We start from the raw sequence: 10,987 nt of genomic DNA on the forward strand, positions 1-10,987 counted from the left end.
TACCCAGAGAAACCCTGTTTCAAAAAAACAAATAAATAAATTAACTAAAAGTTACCAATAAAAAAATTATAACAATCTCTATCCATTAACCAAGGTTTATAGTTTTGAAGGACTATCACGCAAGTTGCCATAAACTGGTGGCTTTGAAACAACAGTGATTTATTAACAGACACATCAGGGAGGTTCTCACACACCTCCTGCTGTGTCTGGTAGATGCCAAAGATCCTGTGGCTTGTGGCAATGTGACTCCAGTATCTTCAGCTGCTGTCATATAGCATCTCCCTCCTTTGCTAGGCATTTATCTAACCCACATACAATCTCAGCATTTTGGAAATAGAGGTGAGATGTTTATTAGTTTGAAGCCAGCCTAAACTACATAGCAAAACTTTGTCTCAAAACAACCACAAAATGATCCCTCTTTTAAGAGACCAATCATCAAATTAGATTAGAGTGAACTTTAATCTGTTATGACCTCATTGTAATGTGATTTCATTTGCAAAAATTCTATGTGCAATGAGATCACATGCAAGTGTTTTGGACATGAACTTGAAGAACACTCTCTGGATCATTGTAGGTACTTATTGTGCTCCGGATCTGTGTTCAATATTTTCTTCCTTTTCTTTCTTCTTTTCTTTTCTTTTCTTTTCTTTTCTTTTCTTTTCTTTTCTTTCTTTATTCCTTTCTTTCTATTTTTTTGAGACATGGTTTCTCTGGGTAAGAACACTGCTCTCCTAGAACTCATGTTGTAGACCAGGCTGTCCTGGAACTCACATAGCTCCACCCGCCTCTGCCTCCTGAGTCCTTACATCAAAGGTGTACGCTACCAAGTCCGGTCTCAATATTTTCATACCATAATTTATTTAGTCATGTTTTATCCTTTTAGCTGTTTCATGATGTAATGTTTACCCACAGGAGGGAAAGGCATTAGAAGAGGAGACTGACCTCCAGGTTTCAACCATGTGCCTGAACCCCGGGCTGTACTACACATTTGACCAAATTTGGGATCACGAGTGTTCCTTCTACAGCCCACAGACCCCGGTCAATATCTATTTAAGTAATAATCAGAAGGGTATCCAAGCACTGGAGGCCACACTGTCAGGCAGGTGACTTCCAAGTGCTAGCAAGGTAAAAGTAACGCAGGAGCACAAGGGTGTCAGAAAAGCCAGCAAGCCACTCTGTGGGAAGGCTTCTAGGCACCTGGTTCCAGTCACCATGAGGCTCTCCCTTTCCCTGGGTTCCCCGAGCTCCAAATCCAGGTAAACCATATTTCAAAGTAAATGTTCTTTGTGACCTGAGCAGGCCTAAGTTAGCCAGCCAGGAAGTGGCAGAAATTTAGATTTGAAACCCTAAGGCTCAAATCAGAGCCACATACCACCTTTCTCAGTCACTGGACTCCAAAGTCCTTCCTAGCTCTTGCTGTACCTATGGAGGACAGAAGAGGTCGTTAGATTCCCTGGACCCAGAGCTACAGTAGGCAGTCGTGAGTTATCAGTCATGGATGCTGGAAACAGAATCCTGGTCCTTTGTAAGAACCGAGTCATCTTTCCAGCCCTAAGCCTTCCTTGGCTACATAGATGCTTCCCAATGTCTTCTACTTCAGTCCTTATGGGGTTATAGTAAACTGCATAATCCAGAGTTCCTGAGAGATCCTAGGACTCCGGACATCTGTGGGGGATAGGATGCTATACTTCCTGCTTTCTGAGCTTTACTGGAATCCAGCATTCTGAAATACAAGACATCTGTGAAAAAGAGAGAAATCCTGCCACTTGCAACAACACGGGTGACCACGGAGGACATTGTGGTGGATGGATTCGGCCAGACAGAGAAAGACAAAGACACATATTTCACTTTATGCCAAGCCTGAAAAAGTTAAACCCATGGGAGCAGAGCATAGAGTGGTAACTACCAGGGTCTTTGGGGCAGGGGCAGGTTGCAAAGACAGGAATCGAAGCCTGCCAGATGGTCCGGTGAGATGGCTAATCAGGTAAATGCACCTATTGACAAGCCTGATGAATTGCATTCAATCTGTAGACCCATACATTAGAAGGAGAGAAACACACACACACACACACACACACACACACACACACACACAAATTTTTCTTAAAAAGAAGAAAGCACTTTATTTTTAAAATAATTTTTATTCTAGAGAATAATAAATTTGAAGAGTTTAGTGTATGTTAAATGCTGTTGTTCTCAACAACACACAGTGTGTACTTGAAACTGCCAGGAGTGGATTTTAAGTGTCTTCACCATGAAAAACAAGACTGACAACACATAATATAGGAGACAGTGTATGTGTTTGCAGAGTTGGGCCATTCCACATAGATGCATACTTTGAAACATGCTGTATTTTTTATATATATATATATATATATATATATATATATATATATATATATATATGTCAATGAAATACTTGAGATGATTTTGTGTGGCAGTAGTAACCCCTATATTACTGGAAAGTCTAACATCACTAGGCCAATATTCATCATGAACAATCCCTGGAGCTGAGTCTCTGTTGTAATCATTAACACATTTCTCCGGGATTCTCCAAAGTTCTTGATGCTCCATCATTGTGCCAGCTGTCACTCATTGCACTGCCTTCTTGGAACATTTACATTTACAGATAGTTCTAGTGCATAGAAGGTCAGCTAGCAATGCTGTCCGTTTGGAATGCCTCTAGTGTTCAGCCCAAAACTAAGCCACAGGACATCTTTAGGAGTCCAGAACACTCTGGAGGGGACAGAGCAAGCCCTTGTGCTGTCCAATCTGGTCATGTGTGGCCCTAAATTTCTTACTTTTCTTAGCTTGGTGTTGTTGAGTAAATGATCCTGTGTTTGAATTTCCTTAAAGGTAATTAAATCTACTTATAATGACAAGTGTAGCCCTTATTAGCCTACTTAATAAGGTGTATTGTCTTACTTAAATAACAAATATCTACCTTTCAGAACAGATAATAAACAGAATTCTATTTTGTAATTTTGTACTTTACATTTCTCATTACCTATAATAACCTGATCTATTGCAAAATGATTCCATTCTATGACTAATTGCGCTGAGAGTAGGGAGCTCCGACAGTGTAGGCGTACGTCTGACATACTCAGGGTCAGAAACAGGCCTCCTGGAGCCCGGCAACCCTCTTTACTCTCTGGGCCTGTCTATCCACCAGCGAAGTTGGCTTAACAGCAGAGCCTATTCTTTGAGGACCGTTTCACTGAGTTTGTTAGGTGTTTCTTTCTTCCTCCCACTTTCTTCTGTACTGCTGGGATTGACCCAGGGCTCTAGGCATGCTACTCAAGTACTGTACCACTGAGTTTCGTCCTGTCTGCCTCCTTACTTTAGCTGAAACAGTACAGCCTACAAATCCCCCAACTTTTCCCAGTCTGCACCAGCATAGACACAGTTTAATCTGCAGCCTTAGCTTGATAGTCGAAGCCACTCTCATAGATGAAAAGCTTCGTTTGAATACCACAAAACTGCTGACATTTGTGGTCAACAGATAGGGCAGGGCAATACAATATTTAGGATAATCAGCAGAGTAATATGAAGAGGCTAAAGGACAATCAGAAATGTTTCTATTTCTGAATTGTATATAAGCCTACATATTTTAGTCTTAAATGCCTATGGGCTTTTTTTTTTTAAAGTCAGGTTCTTACTGTGTAGCCCTTGGTTAGCCTAGAAATTGCTATCTATATAGGTCAGGTTGGCCTCAGACTCACAGAAGAGATTTATGTGCTTCTGTCTCTGAGTACAGGGATTAAAGGCATGTGCCATCATGCCCATTAATGTTTGTAGCTTGTACTCTACAGATATTTTAGTGTTAACAAAATTCCCGATTAAAATATCACTGCATTGCTCCATGAATAAATACTATGGAGCCTCATAAAGCTGTACTATGGTCATGGGCTGAGTTGATTAGACATTATAAATATCATATACATCCTGGTAGTAATTGGTATGTGGATTCGTTCAACCCCAGACTGAATGCTGAAGAGGTCTAGCTGTCTCTCAGATCACGTTCACAGAAACGAGCTGGGAGCTCACAAGAACCAGGTGCTTGTCCTACTTTTTCAGTGATTACAAAATCTCTCTCACGTGACTAAAAATGTCGCTTTCACTGCTTTGTTAACTCTCCCCTTTGGTGGTCAGTGTCACCGAAAGACTAGAAACCAAATCTGTTCTAAAGTCACTAATCTATAAAATGTAAATGTGACCCAGTGCGAAGGCCTACCAAGCAAGAAGCTGATGGGGTCTCACAGACGGTCTGTCTTGGGTTGGACCTCAAATGTGCTCCCAGGCTCATGTCGGCCGGTGGCACTGTCTGGGGAGAGTGTGGGACCTTAGCAGATGGGTCACATGCAGGTTAGTTTGTCAACTCGGCACAAATTAGAGTCACCTGTGAAGAAGAAACCTCAGTTGAGGAACTTTTGCCATCATCTTGGCCTGTAGGCATGTCTATGAGGAATTTTCTTAACTACTAGTTGCAAAAGGAGGGCCAGGCCATTGTGTGGGGCTTGTGCCATCCTTAGGCAGGTGAACCTGGGTTGTATAAGAAAGGAAGCTGAGCAACACAGGAGCAGTGTGTTCCTCCAGAGTTTCGGCTTCAGTTCTTGCTTGAGCTTCGTCCTAGCTTCTCTCAGTGATGGACTGTAACCTGTCAGCTGGAATAAACCTCTCCTCTCCAAGTTGTGTTTTTGCTTGTTGTTTTTCTTGTTTTTGTTTATCATGCTGTTTATCACAGCAACAGTAAGCAGATGGGAACAGAATAAGTCACTCAGGGAGGGCCTTTGAAATTGTGGCTAGGTTTCTGGGTTTGGTGCTGTCTGATTCCTAGCTCCCCATGATGTGACTAGCTGCCACTTCATGCTCCCATGGAAAGCAACTTTGCCCCCCTTATGTGACTAGCTGCTGCTTAATTCTCCCACAGGTGAGAAGCGTTGCCACATCTTCCCTGCTCTGGTCAATTGAAATCACTTGAAACCATGAGGCAAGACAAACCCAAGGAATCTATTGTACATTAGTTGGTTATGGCTCCCAGTGATCCAGGATGTGCTTGGAAATTGCTGAGGTGTGTTTAAATATTCTCGCCACAAAAACAGTAGTTATAGGAGCCAACACATGTTTTAATTAGCTTGATTTAGCTATCCCACATCATATGCATATTTCAAAGCATGTTGTATACTAATTATATAATTTTGTTAGTTAAAAGATAGCTACAAACCGGGGCTGGAGAGACGGTCCAGTGGCTAAGAACACTTGCTATTCTTGCAGAGGACCTGAGTTTGTCTCCTACCACCCATATCAGGTAGCTCACAGCCGCCTATAACTCCACTTCTAGAAGATCCAACACTCTCTTCTGGCCTCCACAGGTACCTGTGCACCTGTGGTGCACATAAACACACTCAGGTCTGTACAACATACACTTAAATAAAACAATAAAATAAGTCTTTAAAAATGAATAAGCACAGGAAACAAATTTATATAAAACAGCGCTGTGTGCTTGTGTTGGCTGCGAGTTTTATTTATTTATTTATTTGTTTGTTTGTTTATTTATTTGTATTTATTTATTTTTGGTTTTTCGAGACAGGGGCTGCGAGTTCTAACAGAACTGATCTAATACGCACTGAGCTGAACACCTGCCATTCCCCTCAGACAGGGCATGGATACTGTGGTATCGCCACTGATGTGGAAGGTCGCATTCATGCGATCCCAGACAACAGGTCTATCTGCCAATAATATCGCAGCTGAAACCATGTGTGTCCGATGAAGAAGGACACTGTGTTCACTGTGTTGAACTGGCTGGGATCGAGTTTCACCCGTCATTTCTTTTCTCTTATGCTTTCTTTACGACCCTTTAAAGCTTGTCCCTTTTATTGCAGGTACCGGAGGCCTACAGCTCTGCCACCCAAACTTTCTAGTTTAGCTTTCCCCTCCGAGAGATGCTGGTCTCCTGGGACCATCTGCTTCAGCTGCAGAGCCAGCTAAGTAGGAGGCTCCTGTGGATGACAGACACATGAGGCTTGGTCGACGGCTACCTGGCACCTTGTGACTCATTCGCTTGCCTGTGACTCACCGGAGGATCCTAGGGTTCCTTTCTTTCTGAGGGTGCAGATACCAGGGAGTGGATTCCATAATTGATGCTCTCCACCCCTTTCATGGGTAATGAGTGCCTAATCCCTGAGAGGAACCTCTTGCTATGTCAGGTACCTTGAGTGGTGTGTTAGTCAGAAAAACAGGCCACAGAAAAACAGGTTGTGTTTAGAAGGGAGTTTAGAAGAAGAAATTGGCCTTTGCCATTTTGGAGGCCGCCAAGTCCCAAGACCTGCAAGGTAAATTGGTGAGCCAGAGAATCAGGAGAACTTAAAGTATTGTGCCAGCTCCAGTCCAAACGCCTGGAGCTCAGAGAGCCGGGCCCTGCAGGCAGCTCCACTGCTGGAGTAAAAGGTGTCAACCCTAGGAAAATCTATGACTCAACAACAGGAAAAAGCAGGCACGCCAGTTTAAAGGTGGTCAGGCAGAGATGCTGCCACTGCGTTTTGTTCAGTCCTTAAACTGAGTGACTGGACCCCACCCTCCCCAGAAAGGGCAACCCTTTAATTCAGCCCATTAATTCAACAGTTAATCCCATTCACAGGACACTTACACAGAAATATCCAGAATAGTTTGACTGAATATGACCCTGTGCGTCAATCAAGTTGGCATGCAAGACTGACTAACAACGCCTGTAGATGCTAACGTGGCCCATTTGTGGTCGGTGCTTTCCTCATGTACCACACAGACAAGCAACTCTCCTAACTAGAATCAACTTTTTCCTTTACCCTGGGTGGTTCCATTTGATTTCTGATGACTTAAAATGAAAAACAAACAAACAAACAAACAAACAAACAAACAATTGGTTTTATGTGGAAGTAGATTATAAAGGCCCCAAGGACATGTAAACACTAATAATGAATATTGCAATTTTTCGTCTAAAGAAGCACATGGCCGTGCAAGCCATTAAAACCCACTCGTTATACTTACCTTTTCCCTCCCTCTCCAGCCTCCTCAACTCAGTGAGAGGTGTATACCTGTATGGTCTCTGTAGCATCCCTGTAAGCCAAGAACACATCTTCCACACCTGTCCTCAGGTAGAGTCTGAAAGGAGGGACTGGGAGAGTCATATTTAAACCCCTTCTCTATTATTGCCTTTATTCCTGGGTCACCTTTTTGAGGAAAGCCAAAGGAAAAACAGCTCTTTAGAAACTAAATAGGACTGGTTCCATGCCCAGCAGTCCCAGAGTGTCACTGTAATTAGACATCCATTCAGGCTGTAAATCCCACCATATATTCCTGGGCATTTCAAAAGGCTCCATTGGCCAGAGCCCCCTATTTAGTTTCTCTGTCATCTTTACCAGTAGGCAATTTTCTGCTGCCACTCTGTCCCTGGAGTCAAGGGGAGTTTGCATCTAGGAGGTGTCTGAGTCTCAGGCTAGACTTTAATGGTTATACACAGGCATGGTCTTTAAATTTCTTTAAAAAGTTATTCTCTCTCTCTCCCTCTCTCTCTCCCTCTCTCTCTCTCTCTCTCTCTCTCTCTCTCTCTCTCTCTCTCTCTCTCTCTCTCTCTCTCTCGCTCCCTCTCCCTCTCCCTCTCCCTCTCCCTCTCCCTCTCCCTCTCCCCTCTCCCTCTCTCTGTCATTCTGTGCCTGTGTGGGAGTATGTGCATATGAGGCCACACATAGTGTGCAGATTCCCTGGAGCTGAAATTATAGGCAGTTGTAAGCTTCCCATTGTGGGTACTGGGAATTGAACTCTGATCTTCTACAAGAGCAATAAGTGCTCTTAGCCACAGAGCCATCTCTTCAGGCCCAGGCAATGGTCCTTTAGAAAATTATTACAACCTGACAAACTATATATGAAATTCCTAAGATTCTAAGAGGCAGGAGTGTCGATCCACCCCAGTTCAGCCATTGGTTTAGGTTTCAGGAAGACAATGATGTATGTGTGCATTTTATCTGGGAGGTCAAAAACAGCAAGGCAGAGGAGGTAGGGATGGAAGAGATCCATTAATCGTGTAAAAGAGTCTGCCAAGAGATCATGGGAAAATATGAGAGAAAGAAGACAGAAGGCAAATCACAAACAGGGAAACTTGTAGTAAAGGTTATAAGGAATGTGAAGGGAAGAAGTGACGTCATACAGCACAGCTAGGCGGGGGTGGTGCACACCTTTACTCCCAGCACTCTGGAAGCACAGGCAGGTGGATCTCTGAGATCAGTCTAGCCTGCTCTACAGAGCTAGTTCCAGGACATGTCTGGGCATGTGTTGTACCTTGCAATGGGGAAGATAGATGGTCTCTCAGTCTCTTGTAGCTCTAGTTAATGCCTGACTTTAATAAAAGTTTTAAGTTTAAACTGCTGAGGCCACTGAGTATGCTTGGTAGAAAGAATTTCTTTTGCATCTTCATCCGACCTTAATAAGACTATCTTATATTACCTTTTTTTCCTGTTTCTTTCTTCTTTTTTCATTCTTTCTTTTTGTTTTTGTGTTTTCTTGTTTTGGTTTGGTTTTTTGAGACAGGGTTTCTCTGTGTATCTCTGGCTGTCCTGGAACTCGCTCTGTTGGCCAGGCTAGCCTGAACTCAGAGAGCTGCCTGCCACTGCTTCCTGAGTATACTCAGATTAAAGATGTGCACCACCACACCCAGTTCTGCTGTCTGATATCACTTCTTCCCTTCACATTCCTCGGTGACTTTTACCACATGGTTCCCTGTCTGCCCTTTGCCATCTATCTCTTTTCTGTCAGACTCTCCCACCATCTCTCCGCAGACTCTGTCAGTGAGTCCCCTCCGTCCCTAACTCCTCTGCCTTGCTGATTTTTTATCTCCCAGGAGTAATGGACATCTAAGATGATATTGTATTTCATCTTAGTCAGAGACAGGGTTACACTCATTGTGTTATCTACCTGTAGACTACAGACTGCTTACAATCATCTGACTTGACTGATTTCTTTCAACTTTCTGTCCTTAAACCATTAATAGAAATTTAGAATTTCATTATGTGTTTTTCATAAACCCTGTTGCAATGGCTTTTAGTTTATTTCTACTTTTAGTGGTCCTGGGTATTGAACTTAGGGCCTCACGCGTGCTATCTAACTCTCTACCGCTAGGCTAAATGCCTAGCATAGCATTTAAAATTACCAGGAGAGGGGGCTAGAGAGATGGCTCAGTGGTTAAGAGCTCTGATTGTTCTTCCAGAGGACCTGGGTTCAATTCCCAGCACCCACATGGCAGCTCACAACTGTCTGTCACTTCAGTTCCAAGAGATCTGACACCTTCACACCAATGCACATAAAATGAATCTAAATAAATTATAAAAAAAATACCAGGAGAATGTTTTACCAGATGAGATCAGGCTCACTAAAAACCTAAACTGACTGGGATGGCCCTACGTCTTGAAGGGATTCGACACCAGCCAGGGAGGCGATCAGAAAGGCTGTCCGCTGACATCTATGCAGGGCGGACCAGCTGCAACCTACTCCCTCACTTTGTGTGGAAATTTACTCACTATTCCAGCACATGCCATTGTCCCTCCCAGTGATTTCATAGGTGACTGCTAAGTAGGAAGACTAAACAGGGCTTCTAGACAACAGCCTAACGGAAGAAAAGCTATTTCTGGTCTAAAGCACAAGTGTTCCTTAATGCCTAGGCCGCAAAGGAGTTGACGACGGTTGATAATGGGTCAAAATGATATTTTATAGCCCTTTCCAATTTCAGTTTTCTCATCTGTCAAGTAGGATAATAGTACTTTTTCCTAACTGTTCAGTTCCTGTGACAATCAGAGAGAACGCCCATTTGTGTTCATTCCTCTGATCTTCCGAGGGCTGCTAGACCATCGCCTAGGACCAGATAGGTGCTCAGTAAAAGGAGATGCAGATGAGATTAGAGTAGTCAATTATTTCCTCATGTCTAATAATTCAAATATTTTTATTAGTATACTAAATTTTAAAGAGAGACTCTGCTATCTCTTTACTAAACATTAATTCAGGGGGAAAAAAGCTATTCAACACAGCATAGTCACTAGACTACATGTATTGGTTTTAAAAACATAAAAGTAAAACCAGTTATGACCTTAAAATCCAGACTATGTTCTCATGTGCCAGTTGAGCATCTTAAAAAGTTATTTCATGTTTATCCTGCATGTTAGTCCATGCACCATGTGTATTGCTGGTGCCCACAGAGATCAGAAGAGAGCATTGGATCTCCTGCAAATGGGGTTCCTGACAGCTGTGCTGGCCGTAAATCCACAGTTGTCCTTCCTCGGTTTCCAGAGAGCTGGGATCACTAGCATGTACCACCATACATAACTTTCGAATATGTTAAAGAATAGTTCTCTTATGTGTGGCCTCAGTTCAGTGATCATCAACACTGCGTGGTAGCCACACCATGGCCGTTTTAGTTATTTGTGGTTTTCTTTGTAGATGCATGTGTTTATACGTGGAGACACCGTGTGCATGAGTTCACATGTGTCCTTGTTAGGGCTTCTGTTGCTGCGATGAGACACCATGACCACGGCAACTCTTTTAAAGAAAACATTTAATTGAGAGGGAGCTTAGAGTTCAGAGGTTTGGTCCACTATCATCCTGGCAGGGAGCATGGCAGCTGAGAGTGTGACGGTGTGCAGGCAGACATGGGGCTGGAGAAGTGCCCGAGAGCCCTGCATCTTGACTCATAAGCAACAGGAGGTGGTCTGTCTAGCCGGGCATGGCTTGAGCATGCATGAGACCTCAAAGCCCGCCTGCACAGTGACAAGCTTCTGCCAACAAGGCCACACCTCCTACTAATGCCGCTCCCTTTGGGGACCATTTTCTTTCAAACCACCACATGTATATATGTGCAGAGGCCAAAGGTTGCTGTTGGGTGTCTTCTTCAGTCACTTTCCACCTTCATTTCTGAGGCAGAGTCTCTCACTGAATCTGAAATTTACCAACTTGACTAGACTGTCTGGCC

The sequence above is a fragment of the Arvicola amphibius genome, chromosome 8 (genome assembly GCF_903992535.2).
Source record: "Arvicola amphibius chromosome 8, mArvAmp1.2, whole genome shotgun sequence".
NCBI classification, from domain to species: Eukaryota; Metazoa; Chordata; class Mammalia; order Rodentia; family Cricetidae; genus Arvicola; species Arvicola amphibius.